Here is a 24,469-nt window from a genome sequence, read left to right as displayed (position 1 = left end):
GAGTGAGACCCAGAACTCTTGGTCCTTCATATTATATTTCTACTGCATCATGATCAAAACTCTCTGCTGACTATACTGATCACCTTGGGCACCAAACGCCGAAATGTGGTTCTTGCGTACAACTTCCTTATGTTCTTATGTGTACAGTTATGCCAAGGGATATAGGGGATGCCATGGGCACAGCCTACATATCATCCAACTCTGGAGAGCTGGGGAGAATAAAAGTAAGGAAAGTGACCCAGGGGATGATGTGAGAAAAATTCTTTCTTTATAATCTGAAATACCAAGATATTTTTGACTGCATTATCCAGTGTACTTAGTGGGCTTTTTCAACTAACTACTCATCCTTAGTACTTGTTGGTGAGTAAGTGTTTATAACTTCTACAAGTCATCATTAAAAATATCGAGTATGTTATATCCCAACACAAAGTCTTACAACATTAGGGCTTCACTAAGTGGTACCTTTTGGATACATCTGTTCAACCAATTTTAAACTACCTAATTTTAATTAAACTGGTCTATATTTCTCCATTGTCATTTCTAGGACTTTCAACATATTTTCTTGCTCTCCTGGGACTATCTTCTCCCCAGCTTTGCCTGGAAAATTTCTGCTCATCCTTTGTGTTTTATTTTAATTGCCATCACTTGTTTCAGGTTAGGTACCATTCCTATGGGCTCTTAGAGTGTTGTATACTGCCCTTCTCATAGCAATGACCACACTTTTTTGTGATTTTCTCTGTATCTGTCTGTATCTATACTGTAAACTGTGTTGGGAAAAGTACTGACACTGTTATATTTTAAGTGTCTAGCACAGCGTAAAGTAGATGTTCAGTAAATACACTTTAAGTGAATAAATCCTCATGACCACATGTGGAAGTAATTATTATCATCCTCATTGTACAGATGAGGCCATTGAAACTCAGAGGATGTAGTAAGCTTATTAAGGCACAGAGTGGCTGGTGAAGCTGTGGTTCAAAGCCTGTGATTCTGATCTGGATCTAATACTCTCATTATAAAACTAACTATACATGCTTTTGACATACTCCTGGATGTCTGAGTTTCCTTAACAAATGACAGTGCCCTTGGTTTTCCTGGAGAGTAGACTTAAAGTGCAAGTAACAGAAAGAAGGCATACTGGAGTGACCTCTGGTAACACTAAAGTATTAAATACTGATGCCAGATGATCTTCTAGCGATAAATTCTGACTTGAAAGGAGAGTGAACCCAGTTTTCTTGTCATACAAGTTTACAAATCACTTTCTGTCAGTCCCTTAGTTTCCCATAGTAAACACTTGCTGATTATTTTGCTCCCAAGTAGTTAGAGGCCCAAGGTGTTCATACTTTATTCTTTTTCCTATGAACCACCACATTCATAAACTATTTAGTTTAAGTAGTATTAATAATTTTTTCTGCTTTTAAAAATTAGACATGTTTATTGAAAATTTTTGAAAAAAAAATCCTTTTTAAATCATGCACAAAAAATTTTATACCTAACCACTTATGCCTTTTTTCTTTTACAAATAATTATACATTTTCTCTAATTTAGGATCAGTCACTACATGTTCTTTTTTAACTTAATATATTGAGAATTTTCCTATGTCATTAAATATTCTCTACTATATAATGGCATAGATTTACTGTATGTATGTTCCATTAATATATCTAATCAATTTCTTACTCTGGATATTTAAGATTATTTCCAGTTTTGGATTCTATAAATAATATGACAGTACTTATCCTTGGACATTAATCTTTGCACACATGACTGATTATGGAGAAAAATTTTCCCCCTTATCTAATTGGTCATATGCTGTGCCGGGCCTTATTAGGATAAGAAGTCCCCAGAACTGGGCCCTTACTTTAAAGATGCTTATAGGATTTTGACCCTTAGCAGTAATCAGATTGAAGCAAGGATTAGAATTCCTGACTCCTGAATATCTAGGTTAGATTTAGCTGCTTGGGGCTCCTTCATTGCTCTCCCCATTTTCCTGTGACATCCTGGGAGCTGACCTCCAGGGCGCTGCTAAGAGGCCTCCCTGTTTTCAAGCTAGACTCCTTATCTCTGCCAGAAGAAACACCCCTGTGCCACAATGCCAAACTAAGGAAGAAGAGTTAGTATTGAGAATGAGGAGCAGCATTGGTCACCTCTGCCCCAAAGGGAGCAGTGAGAGAGACAGAGAGAAAGCCCAAGTATGCACATATACCCCCTTTTGAGTCTTTTTTCTTTCTTTTTTTTAACCCAAGGAAAGAAAGAAAAGCAATTGCCTAAATTAATACAGCCCTGAGGGCAGGCTGAATGAGCCAGTAGCTTGTCACTCTGCTGCCATTCTGACCCTTGTAGGCTCCAAGAAAATGCATGGATGAACTCACTGAGTTGAACAACATGCTCAGTGTCTTGAGAACAAACAGACTTTTCTTTGGTGTTAGTTACAAACATCTTTTCTTTCCACTTATTCATTTAAATTCTCTAAAAAGCAAGGGCTAATCTCCTATGAAAGTTCAGGGAAAAGGCATGACGCAGCTCCAAGCTGCCTTAGCCACATGCCTAGGGAAGGCAGCTAGTAGCCTTGGAGGGGCTCTGACTCTGTCCTGGCCTACCTTGCCCTGTGTCTGGGAGAACAGTCATTGGTCAGAGCCGTAATTTTCTCATCTGCAGAATGGAAATAGGAGCACTTCATTCAATTTACTACACTAAATTTAGAGTTCTTTTATTTTGGGTGGATTAATTCATGTATATTAGCAGTGGTTTATGCCATGCACCAAGCTGGATACTGAGGACACCATAGCACATTTCTGCCTTTGAAGAACCTAAAGTTATTGGGACTCCCAGACAATAAATGGGTCATTACAGTGTAATATTAAAAGGACTGTTACAGGAGCAGAACAAATGATGATAGCACTGAGAATGGCCAGTGATGTAGGCTTGGGTAAGAAACCATTCAGGAAAGGCATCCTGATGAAATTGGTATTGACACTGAATCCTCGTGAATGAATGAGTTAGCTAGTCAAGAGGTAGGGACAGAGAGTTACAGAAGAATGTACAATCTAGAAAGAGCCTGGTTCCTTTGGAAAACAAGATAGGTGGGCATCTATGAATGAAGCACAGTGGAAACCAGTAAAGTAATGATCAAAAGGGCAGGAGCTAGAAGAAGCAGAGCTAACTGAACTGGGCTGACTTCAATTTCTGCATTATTTTCTTGGATAATTTTATTTAGCAGGCAAATCTGTGTTATAACACATTATCAGAGATTACAATAAAGATATTAGGCCAAAATCCAGATGCTCAACTTTTCTTATGTATTTCCTTTCTTTGAGCCCCAATCTGTATTGCTTTATGATTCTTATCAGACATACCTTGCTTTTTTCTGTCCTTAACTGTATTCTGAACCTTTTCAAGATTATCTCTATACCCCAAAGATATTGAAAAAATGTTATAGAGTGGAATGTATTTTGTATGGCTCTATATGTAATCTCTACAATTTGGGGGCAATTCATAAATCATAGCATACCAAAGAGCAGCATGTTACAAGGAGGACATTCTAATGCAGAGATAAAGAGACTTGCCCAACCAAGGCCACAGGTTTCCCAAGCAAGGCTTGCTTTGGGCTTTTTCTCTAGCACTCACTCCACACCCAAGACCAGACACAGTACTTGACAATCATGGGCATGTAGTAATTATGTGTTAAACATGTACTGGTTTCTTAATTGAAGAATATGTTGGTATATTTCAGATAGGCTCACAATCCAGACATATCCATCCAGACACAATCTATTCAGAATGGGTCTGTTGAAAGGCAGAGAGAGAACACAGGACAGATGAAGGTATGTGATTATTAATGTTTTTAGTTTGATTGATCAGAACCTTTAATATTGCCAAGAGATCATTAAAATTAAAGAATGACTTCATTTTAAAGAACCACACAATACTTTCTCTTGAACATTACATTCTTTCTAATCAAGTAATTTCTCTCCTTGAGGAAAGCGTTTGGGAACAGTGACTGCTACAGTAGATTTGGTCTCTGAGCTTCAGATTCTATGTCACCTATAAATTTGTGTACTTTTTGCAGGCTAGGAAGGGTAAGAAATGACAGTTTTATTTAAAAAACCATTTCTCCTGGATAGATAGAGCTAACTCCACACATGTACCTACAGGCACATACTCAGGGACTGTTAAACAGCTTCAAAGCATTTGTGCACTTTCCTCCATCATTTAGTCCCTCTTTTTTGTATCTTCCTTCTCTCACTGTCATCTGACTATACAAAATTTACAAATAGGCTCTAATATCACCATTCTGAGTGTTCCCTTGAATCCTCTAGCTACTTTCTAATTGCTACTCTGCTTTCTTACCCAGAGTTCCAGAATGGAGCCACTTCTCAGCTCACTGTAATTCACCTTGTACATCTGGAGTAAAACTTGACAACTACTCCATTTCCTTGCCTACTATATTCAGTAAAACTTCTAGCCAGCCCATTTTACTCCTAATGCTTTCTTGAATTCATCACTCTTTCTTGCCTTCCCCTCTGTTGCTGTCTTAATGCAGGTTCTTATCATCCCTTGCCCGCACAATTATGAGTTTCTAGTTAACTCCCCATAATGCTGCTTGATAGTCTTGGGACAGTTGGAATCATTTGGATATTGTATATTTTGTCAGCAGTCATGAATCCCTGTTATATTCCTAGTGTCTAGGCCAAGGTAATAACAACCCTGCTTAACATGTGACTATAAAGTAATAAGGAAGGTTCTTTAAGATTGTCATGTTAGCTCAAATTTAATTCATTCAACAAATATTTACTAAGCATCTCTTATGTGCCAGGACTGATCTAGAGCTGAGAATACAGTGGTGAAGAAGATAAAAACATTCCTATGGTTATGGGATTTCATGAGGCTCCACTGGGAGATGTAGCAAGTGCAAGGGCCCTGGGGTCAGGTAGTACCATATTCAGGAGTTGCCCCAAACCTTATAAGTGTGTGAAGTCCATTCATTTATTCATTCACTCATTTACTGATCCATCCATTCATCCTTTTAATAAATACTTACTGAATATCAGTAATATATCAGGTGGTATTTCAGTTACTGGGGACACAGACAAAGCCCTGCCCTCTAAGAACTTAGGGTTTTGGGGGGAAGAAATAAGTATAATAATAAATGTATACATTTGTCATAAGCAAACTAATTTCAGATAATGTAATAACTATGAAGAAAGTAAAATAAGGTGATAAATTATAACTTACGCTGACTCTTGTTAAGAGGGATCCACTTTAGATTAGGTGGTCAGAGAAGACCTTTCTGGAAAAATGGCATTTGAGCTAATGGCCAATGAAAGCAAAGAGCTGGAAGAAAGAGAAGAGAGAACTATAAGTGCAAAAAAAAGTGAGATGAGAAAACACACAGGCATTGAGTAAAAAGAAGGAAAGCCAGGGTAGCTGGAGTCGAGTGAATGAAAGAGATAGTTTACAGATGTTGAAGAGGTTGATAGGGGCCAGGTTATGTGTGGGTTCTGGAAGCCATGTAAAGACACTCAGATTTTATTCTGAGTTGTTTAATCTGTCTGAAGCTTAGTTTCCTCAGATGTATAAAGAAATCTTAAAAGGTTGTAAGAAGCTCACACATTGTAATCCTTTCCTGTAATACTCAATGCATTGAGCCTTAGTTTAAGTGGCTACCATATGCCTAGACCAGGCAATGAGAATAAAGAGGTGAGGAAAGCAGACTTATTCTTAAGGGCATCACAGTTGGTATGAAAGATGGACCCCTAAGAAAAAAATTATAACATAGTATGACAAATACAACGATAGATGCGTTTACTTCTTTTCTTTCTTATTCTCTCCATCCTAAAATTTGCAGCTGAGTTAGGGACACAAGCATCTCTTACGTGAATTATTTCTAGAGCTTTCTAACTAGTCCCCCTGTTTGCAGTTCTGCTCTTCAAAACCTTCACCATACTGCACCAGAGTGATTTTCCTAAAATTAAAGTGTGAATCAATTCATTCAAAAATACTATGAAAAAGAAATTTACTATGTATCTACAATGCGTCAGGTTCCCTATTAAGTACTTGTGAAATATCCACAAACAAATGTCACCTGTGTGACAAAAATTCTTTCCACACTGTTCTACACTGCCTTAAGGACATAACATGAACTCCTTTGATTGTTCTGTATAGTCCTCGGGTCTCTTGAAGGGTCCAGGATGATAGTACAAATGGAGGCTAAATATCATTTTAAAGTTAGAAATTAAACAATCAAACTGTTCTTAAATATGCTCTACCTGAATGCCTTAACAGATACAACTTCATAAGGGCCAGGAAGGCCAAGTTTCAATTTGGAACCCTTGGACATCTCAGAATTTGGGGCCAGAACAGTATGATACTGAAGATCTCTCCCTGTTTTCTCTACCCACTTACCCTTCAGAGAGACTTGTACACTAGCATGTGCACACTCCAGCTCTCATGTCCAAGATCTATCCACTGTCCCCCAAAACAGCTGCCTTATGGCTACTTCTCAGGTGTGCACACTCCCTGAAGTTTCGGGGTGTCAGATATCCAAAGCCTGGTCTAGAAGGGGACATGTCTTTCAGTCGGGCAAGTTCTTTTGACTCCTTTGACTTTCATATAGGATTCCTCATACCACTGGAGGATAGCCATTGATGAATGAAGGCCCAAGAGGGCCCCTTAAAATATGCAAGCCAAGGGAAGGTCCCTGATTGCTCAAATTTAAGAGCAGTCCTGCTGATCCTTTTCCTTTGGCTGTTGCTTACCCGTCCACTTCGTGTCATGTACTCTAGCTCCCCAAAATGTTTCAAATAGCTCATGGTCCATGCTTTACCTATGCTTTCATTGCTGCCTTAAGCATCCCTCCTAAGTCATCCAGTTGTGTTACCTAAATCCTCTTTTATTTTGTTTTTAAATCTCAGCTTAAATATCCTTTTCTGTGGATGTCTTTCCCTGTGCCCCACTGTGGTAGTTTTAAACATGTGTATAAATTCTTTGACCCTGCCATTGAGAAGTGATATCTAAGTCTGCCTCCCCAAAACACCCCCCAAATCTCAGAGTTTTGTGACTGTTTGACCAATAGAAAATAGTGGAAGTGACACCATGTGACTTATGAGTTTAGATCATAAAGGGCATTTTCTACCTTATTTATTGTAATACTTCTTCTTGGAAACCTGAAACTCCATGTAAGAAATCTGGCTACTCTGAGGACTTCCCAATGAGAGAATCCCAAGTAGACACTTGGGATAATTATCCCGGCTAAGCCTAACTTTCTAGCAATCTCTACTAAGGAAGCTACATATGAGAGAAGCTACCTTGGATTCTACATCCTAGGTTATCTGCCGGATGAATACCACCACATGGTCTTATCTCATGCCTCCCATATCCTCTTAGTTTAAGGAAAAGATCTCTAAGTATCTTAAAGATGTAGTCCTTCTTACTAAAACTATCATGTTTCTAAGACTGGAGGGCATGTTCTCACCATAGCCTCACAGGCAGCCCATGGTTGAAAAGACTTAATGTTTAAGAGATATGTGACTATGGTATTTTGTTTATGCAAGTGAATTTTATAGACTTATACACAAGAAACCTGTTTTTAAACGAATTACCCACAAGGCCAAATCCTGACTGGCTCAGGGGGCAGGGGCAGAAATGGTACAAAAAGAAAATATTTGGGTCCCTGAATCTCTGTGAGCAAGAAGCTCACCAAGAAAATTACTCAGCTGCAAACATAAGTAAGACTGCCTCAGAGAGCAGACACAAGGGAGCAAAGAATGGACTTGAGGGTCATGGGGAATTCCTAGAAGCAGGATGAAATTCTAATCAAAGAATAGACAAGTTCCTGACTGAATTTCAGAATTGCTTTGAACCAGTGACTGTTCTGTGCTGTCTCCTCCTCCTTCTTCTTTCTTCTTCTTCTTCTTTTTCTTCTTCTTCTTCTTTTTCTTTTTCTTCTTCCTCTTCTTCTTCTTTTTAAGATTTTATTTATTTATTTGAGAGAGAGAGACAGAGCTCTCACAGATAGGGGAGGGGCAGAGGGAGAGGCAGAGCAGGGAGCCCACCTGACTCAGGGCTCAATTCCAGGACCCTGAAATCGAACTGACCTGAAGGCAGACACCTAACTGACTGAGCCATCCAGGTGCCCCTTCATGCCTTTTTTTGAACAAGAGTATATATATTGCAGGTTTTCCTACCACTGTATAGGTAGGGATTGAAAAATGTCCCTTTAAGTTCATAGGTCTTCAGATGAGAGGAACTAAGAGAACTGGACCTCAGGAAATTTCTATTTCTGGATTTAATTTGAACAATGAGATCCTGTTCATCAGGCCTGAACCCATTGCCATCATAGGATGAGACTTAAAAGGAGGGGGAAGTGAGTGTATCTTGCATCAGTGAGAAATGTAAATAATTTATGGAAAGAGATGACTGTCAGTTTAAGATACAGCTACAGATTCTTTAACAATCCTATTGAGAGAAAGAGTCTAACTCCTCTACCCTTGAACCTAGCAAGGTAACAAATTATTGATGCCACCTTGGCTCTTACAGACTAATCAATCTCCCAGCTGAATATTACCAAGTGACCTCCAACAACACCACATGAAAGAAAAGACTTGACTACCTGATCCCTGCCCAAATTCCTGACCTTCAACTAATGTGATGTAAATAAGTGGTTGTTACATTAAACCACTAAGTTTTAGGATGGTTTCTTACACAGCAATACATAACTGGAGTATTACTCGGAACGGGCTTTAAATGCCCTGTCTGTGCTTTTATGGGACCCTTTTACCACATTGTGATATAATTATCTGTCTACTTGTCTTTATCACCTTCTTGGAGAAACTTCTCTGAGGATACAGGATGTATCCCCAGCATCAAGAACAGTGGCTTGCATAGGAGGACCCAAGTTGGTATTTTTTTTCTTTTACTTTTCCTACCAAAGACTTGCTATAAATAAATAAACAAACTCCAAGTTTAGAGTAAATAGAGATTCTTAAACATGTTTCTTTGCTTTTGTTCTGGTCTCGTGAGGCTGTGTAGGCCTGGTCTACCTGTGGATATTGAGGGACACATACTAAATGAGGGACACATACTAAAATAAGAAACAGGTCCAGGGTAGTTAGTTTCCTTTGATATACACATGGATTTGAAACCAAAGTAAATAATTGCTATGCAGAAACATGTTTTGAGTTTTGTCTCTCCCAGAACCTTTGAAAAATAGGACATACTGCATAGCCAAATCCCCAACACCTTTGGGTTTGCATATCTCTACTATTCCCATCCAGATACATTGATTTTCACATAGTGGATTTCTGGTTCCAAGTCTTTTCCAGGATGAAAACAACTTCTAGCAAGAATTGCTCTTCCATGAGTAGCAGCCTGCCCAATACTCCCACAGTGTCACAGTCACCCCAACAATTTCAGGCCTGACCCTCAACCTTCCTGTTTCAGAAATACTCACTTTATTTAAATGTATGTTGAGTCTACCTGAAAGAAAGCCTGGGGTCAGCCAGGCTTGAATCCCAGGCCAGTCACTCACCAGACATGTGAATGTCACCAAGTTACTTAATCTCCCTGAGCCTGTTTCCATATAAGTAAAAGGAAGTTAATACTAGTATCTACTTACAGGGTCATTGCAAGCATCAGTTGAGCTGATACAAGTAAACATTCAGCCAAGTTCTGATACATACCAGCTCTCAGTGAATTAATGAATGCTAGTTGTTCCTATCATCATCATCATCATCATCATCATCATCATCATCATCATCATTATTATATCCTCCCCTTCTCTGTTCTCTCATTAGAAAATGATCAGACCCAAGTGACTGAAATCTCCTCCAGATTGCCTGAGTCTGTTCAGAGACAATGGATTGGTCATGACTGCCCTGGAAACCTATTACCTTGTTTCTTTTCTTTAGAGGAAAGTGCCAAACCAACACTTGGCATAAACTGCAAGAGGATCAATATCATAGAGGAAAAAAATATATATCCCAGGGTTTTTTTTTTCTCTAGTTCATGACCTGCCCCATTTTCCTGTGATTTCTACATTTACCCTGTCAAGATACAGACTTCTGTAGTTACAAGACCATATTTTCTAAACTGCAAAGAAGAATCCATGGTCTCATAAATACAAGTGTTTTCAAGGGGGCAACATGACTCAATATTTTAAATTGGGACTTCTCTAGACAAAATGTAGGACATATGGTGACCATACCCATAGTTCTCAAAGCCAGATGCCGACTGGCTCCAAGAGAAGAAAACGAAAACAATCAGAAACCTCTTCTATTTGCCAAAACAAATCTTGTGTCTCTCTCAATGTTATTTCTGTAGATATCTTTGTTTGAATTGGGCCCGTTCACCAGTTCCATTTCTGCTACCATCTCTGGGGTTGAGGGAAAGAAAACACCTTCATGTTCACTCATGTGAGCAAGGATTTCTTTTTGAGTGGATTTTAGGAGTAAAGGAAATTAGAAAACTTTTTAAAATTTTTATTTATTTTATTTGTAGAGTCCCTCCCCCTTTTTTCCACTTAGAGAGTCTTCTGTTATAGCTTTTTCATCTTATCCCTCACCAAATAATAATAATAATAACAATAATAAAAATAATAGTAAAAGTTACTATGATTAAACACATTCTGTGTAATGGGCACTTACACATTTATGCCTAAATATGAGCTTATACAGTAGATGACATTGTCTCCAGTGACTGGAGAGTATAGGAAACTTGTCCAGGTTGACACAATTAGTAAGTGCTAGAATAGAGATTTGAACCCCCAAATATCTAGCTTACAAATTTTCTCTAATCTGTGTATTGCTTCTTACAAACTGCCTTTCAGAAATGAGATTTAGATTCAGTGAACTATACTGAGCATCTACCAGGTGCTGTACTAAAATACACTATTTCATCCTCACCACAACCCTGTGATACAGGAAATGCAGTCACCGTGTTTGACGGTGAAATACCAGGAGGTTAAGAAATATTCCCAGGGTCATCTAATCTGTCGTTAATGGAGCCAGGAATCAAATGCACATCTTCTGTTGTCATTGTTTTTTGTTTGTTTGTTTGTTTGTTTGTTTTACAATGGGATGAAACATTTTAATCTGATGGCGGCTCATAATACTGTACAGGAAGCACGCACGCCCAGCTCTATGAGGTCCCCTCCAGGTTGTAAGGAAGTTCTCAAAAATAACTGGATTTGCAAGAGCCTGGCCCCTTGCTCATGGGAGGGAGAGGGAATGGAACGGGCAAAGCACTGAGGTCTGCTCCCTCATCACTCGTCACTCGTAAATCCAGTTCTGAGCACAGCTCTTGTAATCCACCAGCTCTTCAGGCTGGAACCACAAGCCAATCTCCTTCTCCACACTCTCCACAGAATCGCTGCCATGGATAATGTTCCTGCCAACTTGGATGCAAAAGTCCCCACGGATGGTCCCAGGTTTGGAGTCCGCAGGGTTGGTCTCTCCGAGCATCACTCGGCCTGTCTTCACCACATTCAGTCCCTCCCACACCATGGCAACCACAGGCCCTGACTGCATGTACTTCTCCAGGCCGGCAAAGAATGGACGGTCCTTCAGGTCAATATAGTGCTCCTTGAGAAGGTCTTCAGAAGCCTGGATTAATTTCATAGCAATGAGGCGGAATCCCTTTTGCTTGAAACACTTGATCTATCCCACGAGGTTGCGCTGGACTCCATCAGGCTTGATGGCAATGAAGGTGCGTTCACTGTTGGCCATAGTCCTTTCCAGCTGCTACCGCCGCAACCTGTTGTCATTGTTTTGATTGCAAGTTCAAAACTCTAAGTCATCATATGGCATCTCATAACAGAAGTACAAAAATTTGGAGTATATTTAGAAACTTGAGCACAGCGAGGATATAGAATGAAGAAAGGTGGCATGAAGGGAGGTAGTCAATCCCTTCACAGAGACCTACCTCTTAGGATGAATGAGTTTATCTTTGGTAGGTTCTGGGAACAGAGCTGGTGAGCATGGAGGAGAGTGAAAGGAACAAAAAATTAAAGAAAGGAACACCGAATACCATCTCAGTATTACTTAAGTCTTAGAACTGTGGAAGGCCATTTTCATTTTAAGAGATCTGCATTTTAATCGAGAATATTTTTTTAGAAAAAGCTTCAAGTGACTATTTGAATTTTTAAAGTTGAAACAAAGAGTAGAACCAAGAAGCAGAGAAAGAAATTGGTATCAATAGGGTAAATGTCAGAAGGCAAAATAATTTTTATTTTGGTCTAAGAAACAAAGTACTTCTTAAGTGATTCTGCTATAAACGAGAAAAAGAGTAAAACATTAAAGGTTAAAATCTTAGATAATTTCAAGTTGAAATTCTACAGCTAGCCCATACTTCCAGTTTATCTTTAACATTCTAGTTGCTCAAGTACATTCAACTTGGTGTGGAGGAAGAGTGGGGGAAACAGTAATATGCTCCTTGTTCATTTTGACCTCAGGGTTCAATATACAGAAAAGTTAAAAGATCAAAACAAAATCTCACACCATCCCACCATCCTGACATTGTTAACATTTTGACATATTTCTAATTTTTTTTCTCTCTTTGGTTCCAAAATTAAGACTATAAAAAAATGTCTTTTTTACTGAAAGTATATCAGAAGCATTTTCCCCATGTCACTAGTGTTTGAGGACATGGATTTTAATAACATTAATAAACATGCATCTACATAACGTAGTATATTTAATTAATTCTCTATTGTTGGATATTTAGATTAATTTTGGATTTTCACAATTATAAATGTGGTGTTCATCTTTGTGCATAATTATTCTATGACCTGTACTTCTTTTACATACCCTTTGTTTGGTGTTTCTCAGCTTTTCCCCCCCTCAAAGATATGACTAATGGTATTCATATATAAGACTTCTTTTTTTTTTTAAGACTTCTTATAGAGTTATATCTTAGACTTACCTAAGCTTATAGCTGATTTCTTGTGTTTTAATTAAATGTGATACCTTGACATTTTTCTTCCTCTCAAGAAAGCACAGAAGAGTGATGCAAAGGATTTCCATGAGTCTGCTATATTTTGTAAAATAACACTGTCTACATTTCAGGACTTTATTAGTAGTAATAATTTATTTTAAGAATATCTTAGAGTTGATTGTGCCACCTAAATGGAGAAGCACTGTTTAGCTGGCCTTAGCAAGCACCTTGTACTCCCTAAGTGGCTATGACATGCATTTTCTTATTGAAGACACCTTATATAGCTATGATTTCTATCTTCAGGAATCAACCAACTCATAGTAGTAAATTGTAAGCTGTATACAGAATTAGGTCTTCATTTTGAGAAGGGAGTAGTGTAAGCTTTGGGAAGGCTGAGTAAGTGTAAATGGATACTCATTACCCATCTCCATTGCACCCCCTATTCCAGAGATTCTGATGCTGTTTTCCTGGAGGTGGCCCTTTCCCATAGCCCCTGACTCTAAACCACTGCAATATTCTAAATAAGTCTCTTTGTTCTCTCAGGCCAGCATCTGGAGTCTGAAATTCTAGCTAATTCAGCAGCCTTCCTCTTCAGTAGATGACATTGTCTCCAGTGACTGGAGAGTATAGGAAACTTGAGTTTGCCACTTTGAGTAAGGCCAAGATGGATTTTAGGTTGGAAGACAAGTGACCATTTAAGAGAAATGAAGATGAATTGTGGCACCTGGATGGTAACTTGATGTTATCTCCTCCAGGAGAGGTGTTCTACTTGGAACATTTGTAGGATGTGACCTTTCCACAGTTGAGACGAGCACTGTCATCTAGGTGTGGTGCTGGGAAATCAGCCCATCTTGATGTGTCTGAATATTGCATCTTAGAATAATCTAATCATAGGTAAAAGACATTTGCCTTCTGGAAGCTTTTTATGCTGTATTAGTTGACCCATTTGGCTACAATGATAGCACTAACTCTTGAACTAATTTTCTTAAAGGGAATTAATTTTGTTCATTAAATCAAAGAAATTGTTCAACAACCAAATTATGGGAAGGTCAGGGATGCTACTGGAAAAGGAAATAGGTAGACCCCAGAGATGTAGATAATGTCAGAACTCTCCCTCCTTCTCTCCAACTCTCCTGCCTTCTTTCTCCCCTTCTCCATCTCTTACTTGGATTTCTTTCCTCCCAGGGACCTTATTCTGCATCACTGCAAATTTGTTTTGCTGAAAATATGAGACAGAGTGGAATTAGTACTTGCAGGTTTTATATTTTACAGTTTTTACGTCTGAGGAGGATTGCCAGATTAGTCTTCCACCTCAAGTCCAAAAGCCAGGGAAAAGCCATTGGCTAGTTTGGGTCAGGTGTTCATGCAAGGACCAATAAATTGTAAGCAAGGAGATACCATAAGAAAAGTGTTGAAGAAATGGAGAGGAAACTTTTCTCCTAAAAGTGTTTATTCAATCAGCCTGCATGGAAGCCTTGTATTTTCAAATATTTTGCTGAGGGAGAGAAAAGGGAGTTGAAAGTGGAAGAAAGGAGAAAGAGAAAGGAGTATTATATTATCCATATTCAGATCACTTATTTTTCCTCGTGCTCATGAATCTCTTTTTTCCCTTAACTCTCCAGCACTGAGGTTCACAGAGAGAGACCAGAGGTCATATTTTCTGGCTTAGGGAAGCAGAGGCTGGGCATGTTTTGCAGGCTGTCAGTTTTCCCTGGCGAGTTCCTACTGTAAAACAGCAGAATTGTTTGGTCTTTCCCACACCCTGGCATTCAGTAGATGGCTTCATTCCACTGCAGCAAATTGAAAATTGCACCCTGATGGGAAACATATATATAAGCAATCAAACCAGGTTTTTATTAAATGGACACAACATTGGTTGGTATTCATTTAAATAATTTCCTGGGGTCTTCTGTGGACTATGTGTGTGTACTAAGAGTTTGCAAAGTATGTCATGCTGTTACAGTATTCTCAGCTTGCCACACAGTTTTGTTTACTGCTGAACTTTGGAGGGTAGATGGGATACTCAGGCCTTCTGTGTCAATTCACTGGGGTGTGTGATTATGAAAGAAGAATGGATATTCTAAAATTTACTCATTTTTTCCTCATATATGTCAAGGTTCAGATGCCACTGAAATTTGGAGAACATTGTATACTCTGATGGTCAGGAATTAGCCAGAAAAGCCACAATGTAAAAAAGCAATTGACATTGAAACAGGCACCTAAGAGACAGGTCTCTATTAGTCTGCCCCATTTATACTTGAGGTTTCAACATAAAAAGAAGTGGTGGTTGACACTGACAGTCTTTCCTAAAGAAGCACCTTGCCCAAATCTATGCCAAGTCAAATAGGTATGACATAGATTTGGGGCCCTGATCAGTTTATTTCTGGATCTGTGCTTTGAGTTCCAGGCTAATAAAATTTGTTTGTTTGCACTTGGTGGAGATATCAAACTCAAAAGGCTCTAAGATGTCCGGTAAGTTACATAAAATTGTTGTAGATGGGATGAGTAAACCCCATCTAAAAAGGAGAGTTTATATTTACTTCTAGTAGGTTATTGTCATAGGCTAATAATTGTCCAAACTTCCTTTTTTTCTTTTAAGAGAACCTATAAATCTAGTCCTTTTAAATAATGATCAAATATGGCCCCCTCAAATGTATTGACAGACTGTTTTGGGGTCCCTTCACCTTGTAGGACTAAAAACTTTCTGTTAACTCTGCCTATTTTTGGAGTTCTGGCCTTTGAACCACATTTAGCATTAAATATTTCTGTACTTTCTTTGGTGGAAAAAGAAGTTATCCTGTTTTTGAACAAGGCCACATCTTTTTACCTTCCATTCCATCTTTTATCCTTCTTTGCAGTGTTTGAGCATGGAATGGACTTCACAGCACCATTTTAACAAAAACCCTGGTTCATGCTCTTTCAGCTACACCATATACTCTTGGTTGGGATGCCTTTTCTGGTGTATTTCAGTCTGTCATATTTGCAGAGACTGAATTTGTTAAATTCCCCGCTGAAGTTCACATAGCATATGTCTACAGTACTCTTTCTCTCTCCTGATTTAGCAGCACTGTGAAGGGGAGAAATTACATTAATGTGGTTTATTTATTTTTTTTTTTTAGTATACTTATGCTGTTTTCAAGCAATCAGCATTTTCTTTGCTTCATGCTATCACAACATCTATTTAATAGTTTGTTTTAGAATTTTCCAGGAATTAGTAGCAATCTCAGTGGCCTACCTTTTCTGAGATCATCCCTCTCCTTTTTATTTTATTTTTTAAAAGATTTTATTTATTTATGAGAGACACAGAGAGAGAAACAGAGACATAGGCAGGTGAGAAGCAGGCTCCATGCAGAGAGCCCAATGCAGGACTTGATCCCGGGACTCCGAGATCACACCCTGAGTCAAAGGCAGATGCTCAACCGCTGAGCCACCGAGGCGTCCTCATCCCTCTCTTTTTTAAAGTTTGTATAGTATATACCTGTAAGTTTTTGAAAACTTGTTTATACTCATAATTATTAAAACTATAGTCTTGCAGCCTGGGCACAAAACTGGAGGAAAGCTAAAATGTGTAGGGAAAGCATCCAAGCAGAGAAAGATCTTAAAAGTTAAAACAATGAATTCAATTTCATGAAATGCATTTTGGAAAATATAGGCTTCTATAGCTAAGCAAAAAATAAAACAACTATGAAAAGAAATCAAAGATCTTGATTGTGCAGTTTTCCAAAGATACATCATATAACACTATTCTCAGATGTGGCCACAGTGGATAAAGAATAAGAAAGAGCCCCCTGGAGCAGAACCTGGTACCAACTAGGATGCCTGTCCAAGATCTCACCCTCTCATGTCACTGCATACAGGGATTCCTCACTAATTCTGTCTGTGTGGGATACACTGTGGACTAGTAACTCTTGCATATTGTCTTAATTTCTCTCCTTTTCCAGCTAGGAATTTGCATTGTGAATATTCTATTTTCCCTCCATATTGCACACTATTTTTCTTGTGCGTGTGGGGGAGAATGCTTTAATATATGACTTAATGATGAGTTATAAGTCCATGAAAAGCCACATCTGGCCCTGCCCTAGAAGAATGTTTGCCATTCAGAGAATCTCAATTTACAGCTAGATGTAGCCGTTAACTGTTTCCTATGGCAGGGAAAGTATGTCCTTTCTTTCCTTTTGTATACAAAATAATTGAGATTATGTGAGAGAAGAGGGTATATCCTAAGGTGTCTTGTGCACAATAAATGGAGTGAGTAAAATGTCTTTGTCTATCCAGTATCATTCTGCATTCCTTCTTTTGGGTAATTATCCTTCCCTTACTGCATAGTAATTTTGTTCAGCCCATGTGGTTCAAGGGGGTCTGCTTTCTCTTCCTCCACCCTCTCAGTCCCTAGGGATGTATGTTTGACTTAGAACTGATAGACCAGAATTCTCCATTCTCACAGCCAAGTAACTGGTGCAAAAGATGTCCATGAAAGACACATCAGCCCCATCACCTTCCATTGGGCCTTGGAACCACTGGACTCAGCTATGCCCAAACAACTCTGGGGGGCTTTTCAATTAATCCATTCTTAAAAATCAAAATAATTTGAGTTGGGGAGCTGTGACTTGCAACTGAATGGTTCATGGCTACAACTCAGCTTCTTATCTAGGAAATATTTCTTAAGATTCAGATTTGGACACGAATGGAATGGACTATTTTCAGTGAGAAATGCATTTACTCACTACCCAAAGGGGAACAAATCAAAATCTCACCCAGTATTATATCTAGCCCTAAGAGTTGTGCCATTTCCTTTCAGGGCTTAATGTGGCAACTCTTAGTGCTCAGAGAAGTATTCCCAAGGGTTCCTAAATGAGAAAGAATGGATGGGAATGGTCCTTGGGTAAACAATCATTGATGTATGCATGTCACTAAGCAGAGATTCTTGTATTCTTTAAGGTCCAATTCAAAACTGATATGCCCTATTCCTATGAAATAAAATTAGAATAAATTAAACTTAAAAATATTTTTCCTAATTTATTTTGCTTAAATTATATCTTTTTGCTTTTTCTATGTCTAAGGTTAGTAGGTTGTTGCTCAAACCCCCTTTACCATTGGGCATTAATCTGTCTTCACATTACGAAGAAATCTTGAAAATTTCAAGCTTGATATAAATTGATATAGCTTGAGTTTATCTTATTTTGGTGGGAATTGCTGCCATAGAGTACAAATTTTTGTTGTGAGGCATCTGTGTAAAGACATTTTTAATTCCTGGAGCAACTTAGATATCAAGAGGTTGAACATTTCCTTCTGTTACTCTTTTATAAAATAATAGTCATAGTGCCTGTGGCTTGTGAAGTTTTATGGGAAGCCATGAAGAGAAGCTGTAGTATGAAAGGATGCTTATTAAAATGCTACATACATTATGTATGAATCTGCACTTTTTTTGACCTCCTCTCCTGGAACTGTCCCAATCCAGATTACACCAGGCTGCGCTGTGAAACTCAGAGGAAACTGCAAGTCTCTTTAATTGGGGCATTAGGAAGTTTCAAAACACCAATTCAAGAAAGCCTCTCAAGGCTTTAAGTTTCTCAAAATATATAAGCCAAGTTTTTGTGCGAATGCCATGTTCTACCCTGAGAAAGATAGCTGCAGTCAACATTGAGTATGTCAGGCTGGCGGCCTGTCAAAAGCAGGGATTGAAAGCCTTATTTTAGAGCCTTATGGAACCAGCAAAATTAAGAAAATAATATATGTGTGGTAGAGGGTTCTGCTTTTGGATTTATAAACTGTAGATTCTCCACTTATTAGCCTTAGGAGACATAAATGAATAGGTGTTTAGTATAAAGGAAAGATAGAAGTAGCATGGAAAGAACAGATGCTTTTTTCAGGCACATTTAAAATTCTCAGAACCAGCTGGTTTGGAATTCTGGAAGGAGCCTTAATCTTTTGATCTGGTGAAAGGCATCTTTGCAGCTTGAAAGGCAGAGAGACAAAAGGGGACTCACGTCTTCCCTAATAGCTGAAAGCTCCCATTTGGTGAGAAAGGGATGGTTTAAATCAGGCATGCAAAAATAAATTACTGAACCACCCACCTCTTCTCCTACTCAACTGCCTGAGCCAGGAGTTCAGGCTGGCAGGTACCACCGTCCTTCTCCCCGCGCCCCGCCCCCTTTGAGAACAACTCAGAGAAGATGCAACTATAGAAGGGTTGTTGGTAGTGATAGAAGGGCAGTGAGGGGCCAATGTTTGTTGCATGTAAACATGCCCCCACACTTAGGCAATGGGAAGACTTTTCTTGGAAACTGGAATACATATGAGTCAAAGACAAGGATCAAATCTCTGAAAATACAACTTAGAAAAAAAGTATTTTGACTTTTCTGAAAATCCGAAAGCATATTTTGACCTAATTCTTAACATCATTATCTGCTTGTAATCATTATTTGCCTTAACTTTTATATACAGTTTATATCCTGTTCTAGGTATTAGCTTGGCAAAAGGAATCTTAGAGAAATTCATTCCATTTTTTTTTTTTCAGTAAGAATTACTGAAAATGCCAGGCCTTATGCAAGATAGCTGGGACAGAAGTTAATCACCTCGTTTTGCCCTGAAGGAATTCAGTGGCAAAAACATAAATACAAAAATAATTTAAGGTTCTGGATAAAAATTAGTGACTGATGCTACCAATTTTTCTCCTCTCCTTTGTCACCTCCTGCTACAAATGATAGTAAAGAAATAGGAGAAGTATTAATACACAGGGACAGAAAACATCAGAAAACACAGCAGCAAGTGAGCAAATTCTTGGAATAACTAAAGCAAACAGGAGAGAAGTAGCAAATTGAGAGGAATGGAAGAAATGCAGGCCCAAGAGCCTGCTGAGGGGGTACCCAAAGGAGGAAGAGGTTTGCCAGCAGGTTGTGACTTATGCATATTGGGGGTTGGGAGGTGGGAACACTGTACATGACAACCAACCCTACTTTAAATCCATGACCACTGACCACCGCTTTGAAGTATTCGATATTGTTAGCCTTGGACGATGGCTAAGAACATACCAAATGAATTCCATCCATTCTAGGCATGATGGAGCAGAGGTGGTAGGGAAACAGGTGAGAAGGCTCATGCATTGGCATGGCAGGTGGCATGGCTGGCTCTATTTGTATGTAAACTGAAAGTGAACCAATTGGGCTTCCATCTTCCAAGCGTCCCATGGCTGCAGCAAACCTTAGGGGGAAAAAGATTGTGGAGAAACATGCTCTCTTGTCAGCACAAAACAATTAGCTAAATATAAATGGGAAGCAAACCAAATAGTGAAGGAGTTCCTGTTGTGTACCTCCTTTCCGATTCGGGACTATAGTTTCTAAAGGCAACAGGAAAGCAGTTTTGCCCCAGGAATTTTCAAACCACATAAACTTTGGTAGGTCCCCAGCTACTCATAATTTCCCAAGAAAACAGCTCAGCTTGCTTTGCTTCTAGAAGTCATGATGTATATTAGCTTTATTTATTTATTTTTAAAGATTTTATTTATTTATTCATGAGAGACACAGGGAGAGAGAGAGAGAGAGAGACAGAGACAGAGACACAGACACAGACAGAGGGAGAAGGAGGCTCCGTGCAGGGAGCCCAACATGGGACTCGATGCCAGGTCTTCAGGATAAGGCCCTGGGCTGAAGGCAGCGCTAAACCGCTGAGCCACCTGGATTGCCCTGTATATTAGCTTTAAATGGAAAGGTACACTCCTATCCCATGAGCCTGTGGGAGACTCTGACACTCTAAGATAAAGGGCCCATAGTTTTTAGATTTTTCCCTTGTGATCCCAACCATAAAGTGTGAGACCTAGTGTGGATTAGGAGAGGCTGTTGGAGCTTAGGAGAGAGATGAGAACTGGAGATACAGGTTTGGAAGTCCTCTGTAAGCCAAACCATAGGGGTAGAGGGTGGCCCAGGGGTAATGAGGAGGATAGGAAAAGATGTGGAGATGAACAAGTGGAAAAGAATTCATAAGATTGGCAGGAATATCCAGAGAACATCTAGTACGGTGGAAACCCAATGGTAAATGGGAATATTAAGGTGGTTGGTGCAGACAACATTTTCAAAAACTTTATTTGTGAAGGGCAAGAGCAAGATGTCAGGGGTGTACATGTGAAATTGATTCAAGATATAGAATGAGAAATTCTCTACCCAGTATTCTTTTATAATACAGAGCACTGAAACACTATAGATAATTTTATGTTAGACCTTAGCGTCTTGTTCATTACTTGAGAAAAACACAACTTTGTTTAAATTCAACCCTATACTTTTTTCATACAAGCATTCATGGAGCTCAGCACTGCCATAGAAAAACACAAAATCATAGTAATCAGTTTCACTTTAGTCTCATGGATATTAACCTCAAATGGGTTCTTAGAGCTGCCCAGCAACCCTGCATGCCCTACTTGATTCACTCTCCCTGTTTAACACATGACTATTCCATGCCCTCTCATCCCTCCACAAACTTCCAGCCCCTCTCCCCCAACCTCACATCTCAACTGATAATCTGGCTTCATGTTACACTGAGGAAAGAGAAGCAATTAGAAAAGAATTTCCACAAGCTCCAGACCACATCTCCCTTTTGACATATATACCAACTCTCTAGTTACCCTAGGTAAACTGTCTAGGTTCCTGTCCAACTCCCCCTCTTGAGCTCAAGATCCCATTCCATACAACTCAGCTCCACCTTCAAACGTCTCAGGCTTTCTTCCAGAATCAAGCATCTACAAGGGTGAAGCTTGTCAACTCAGGGCGCCTTCTGGATCAGCCTCTAATCTGACAGCTTGGTGCCCTACTATGCCAGTTGTTAACTATTTCCAATATTTCCCCCTGAATATGGCTCACGTTTATTTCTGTAGCTCCATCTTGGTTCATCCTCATCTGCATATTTTATGCTCCAGCAATGTCAAACTAGTTATATTTTACCCAAGCGATCTGGTTTCCCTCCTGTGTGCCATTACTTTTGCGGTGTCCTCTGCTTGGAAATGACCCTATGTTCCACTTTCCCTCTGTTAGCCCACCTTCCAAACTTTTCCTCTCTCTCTAGCTAATTCCTCAGCAACTGTAATGTTGAGAGCTCAGTCTGTCATGCATTTATTCATTTATTCCACAAATGCTGGCCAATTCGTATCAGGCACCAGGCATTAGGCTAAGTATTGATGAAATAGTAATGGCAGGACAAATGAGGTTCAATTCCTCCAAAAAAACTTCCAGACTTCCCAGACTGGATTAGGTTTCCTTTCTTCAAGGTCCCTTAATATCCTTGTATCCTTCACCTCTCTTATATAATACAATTATCTGTTTTATGTTTTGGTCCCATCCAGTAAATCTTGAGTCCATTGAGACTGAGAACTATCTTTTTTTTAAATGTAAACATATGAAAATGCACAACTTTAATCATTAACAGTGAAACTCTTTTGGCCAGTAAGAACAATGAATAATAATTTTAAAATGTGTTCCCCACAAATGAAAACAACCTAAGCGTCCATTGATGGACAAATAGAAACAGAAAATGTGATACATATACATGTGTAGATCATATATCAAATACATAAATTCAGAAAACATGCCTTGTATATCTCAATTTCTTTTGTGGAACTTCTCTAAGTACTGTCATTCCCTGAATCTGCTAATTCTTTTGGGCATATTTATTACTAATAAGTTTTATAGCTTCTCTGAACTTCAGTTTCTTAACCTGTAAAATGAGGAGTACTCTTCCTTCAAAGTTCTGCAGTGAGGATTAAAGTAGATAATGTAAGTGCAGCACTTGGCACAGTGCCTGGTGCACAGCTATTGCTAAATAATTGTTAGTTCCTTTCCCCATACTCAGCAGCTAAACCAGTTGTCCAAAACTCATTAACCAATCAGTAAGCTATTTGTGAATATTTACTTTGATTGGCATCATAGAAGTTACGGATACAGAGGAGCTCATTGAGATCCTTACAATCTTACTGGAAAGGACAAATAGAGGACAAATAAATGCTATACTGAGTGGAATGATGAAGAGTGTCAAATAAATTTAGGGAAGAGAGAATCAGTGAGTATCAGCTTGAATAGGAAAAGATGGTACTAGAACTCGGTGGGAAGCCTAGGAAGAGTATCCTAAGAGAAGAATGAGTTTCATTCCATCCTACATGTTTGGCTGTGATGAGAAGGGTGATGAGACCCAGCTCAGTCTTGAGAGAAAGAATGCCCCAATTGATTATTATTGTCTGCCGTGACTATGCAATGGGCTTCCCCAAGAACTGATGCAAGCGGCCTATTTACCAAGATTGCCCCAGAGCATTGCAGAATGATAAAGAAAGAAAACTATTCTTAGCTGTCCCCTTCAGGGCTTTTCCATCTTTTATTATTTTTGGTACCCTTAGACTCTGGCTTATAAATCACCTCACTCTCTGACAGGCTGGTTGGGCAGGACTTGCTGCATTCTGGAAGCTTGGCAAGCTTGCTGTCACAGTTCTTGCAGCTTACAAAAGGCAAGAGTTCTGTCTGGTGAAAAGCTAAGGCTTGTGAGTTTGTCAGTGGCCTCTTGGGAAGCACCATTATAAAGTGTCTGACTATTCCTGTCCTAAATATGCCACATTCTGAAAAATGATGGCAAGAATATTAATCTCAAGAAGGCTTCCTTGGAACTCCTCATATAGAATAAACTGGGTTACCTAAAGGTAGATGGTGACTGTCACCAAACCAGCATGCTGACAGGCTTAGAACCCTGGATATTTTGTCATCTTTTGAATCAAAGTCCTAACAATCTCCCAAATCATGATATTGATTAGGAAGCCTTTGTGGGGAGGACCAGGCCACCTCACACACAGCCAGAAGGGATCTCAAAGTCTTAGTTAGCTCTGAGCCACAGAGGTAAAGGAAGAATTTAAATTAATAATTTTGAAAGGGTTTAGATTTTTCTGTTTTGTTATCTTTTTAAAAGATACTTATATTCTGTGAGCAAGACAGTTTGCCTTCTGACCTCAGCAGAAAATGAAGTCACAGATCTTGTTACATGACATTGCAAAGAACTTATATTAATTCATACATGTATGTATATCCTGTATGTAGGGTCTCTAACATATCGTATACAAGGAAAGGACTATGCTGCACTTGCTCCTTCACAGACGGCAATCAGTAAACAATTTATTCAACATATTATTAGGAACTATCAAGGTGACCTACTACATTTCACCATTCCCAAAGTAAACCCATAAAAAGTTATGGTCACTGTAAAAAAAAAAAAAAGGCTAAATTGCTATGGGGACAGACTCAGAAAAGAATGATGTTCAGCTAGGAGGTATGCTCAAGCATGTAAAAGTACACATTTACCAGATGGATGTTGGGATAGGGTGGGTCTACGTTCCAGACAGAGGAGTAGCCCATACAAAGGCCTCGTTGCATGACGGAGCCCAGCTGGTTTGGCAAGTCTGGAGCAAAGGTGTAGTGGGGAAGTTGTGAGAGATGAGAGGCACAGGCATCTCATAGAAAGTGGGAAACCTAGAAACCACTGCACTTCCTTGTAGGGGTAGGTGGCTCCTTTTCTTTTATTC

General features: G+C 39.1%; 1 pseudogene; it reads right to left on the bottom strand.

Moving 5' to 3' along the window:
• Window positions 1-11,182: 11,182 nt before the first annotated feature.
• LOC112915880 (nucleoside diphosphate kinase A pseudogene) lies at window positions 11,183-11,736 on the bottom strand (annotated as a pseudogene).
• Between the last annotated feature and the right edge of the window lie 12,733 nt (window positions 11,737-24,469).

This window comes from Vulpes vulpes, chromosome 11 (genome assembly GCF_048418805.1).
Source record: "Vulpes vulpes isolate BD-2025 chromosome 11, VulVul3, whole genome shotgun sequence".
NCBI classification, from domain to species: Eukaryota; Metazoa; Chordata; class Mammalia; order Carnivora; family Canidae; genus Vulpes; species Vulpes vulpes.
The sequence above is the reverse complement of the archived record's forward strand: the minus strand, read 5'-3'. Positions and strand labels throughout refer to the sequence as shown.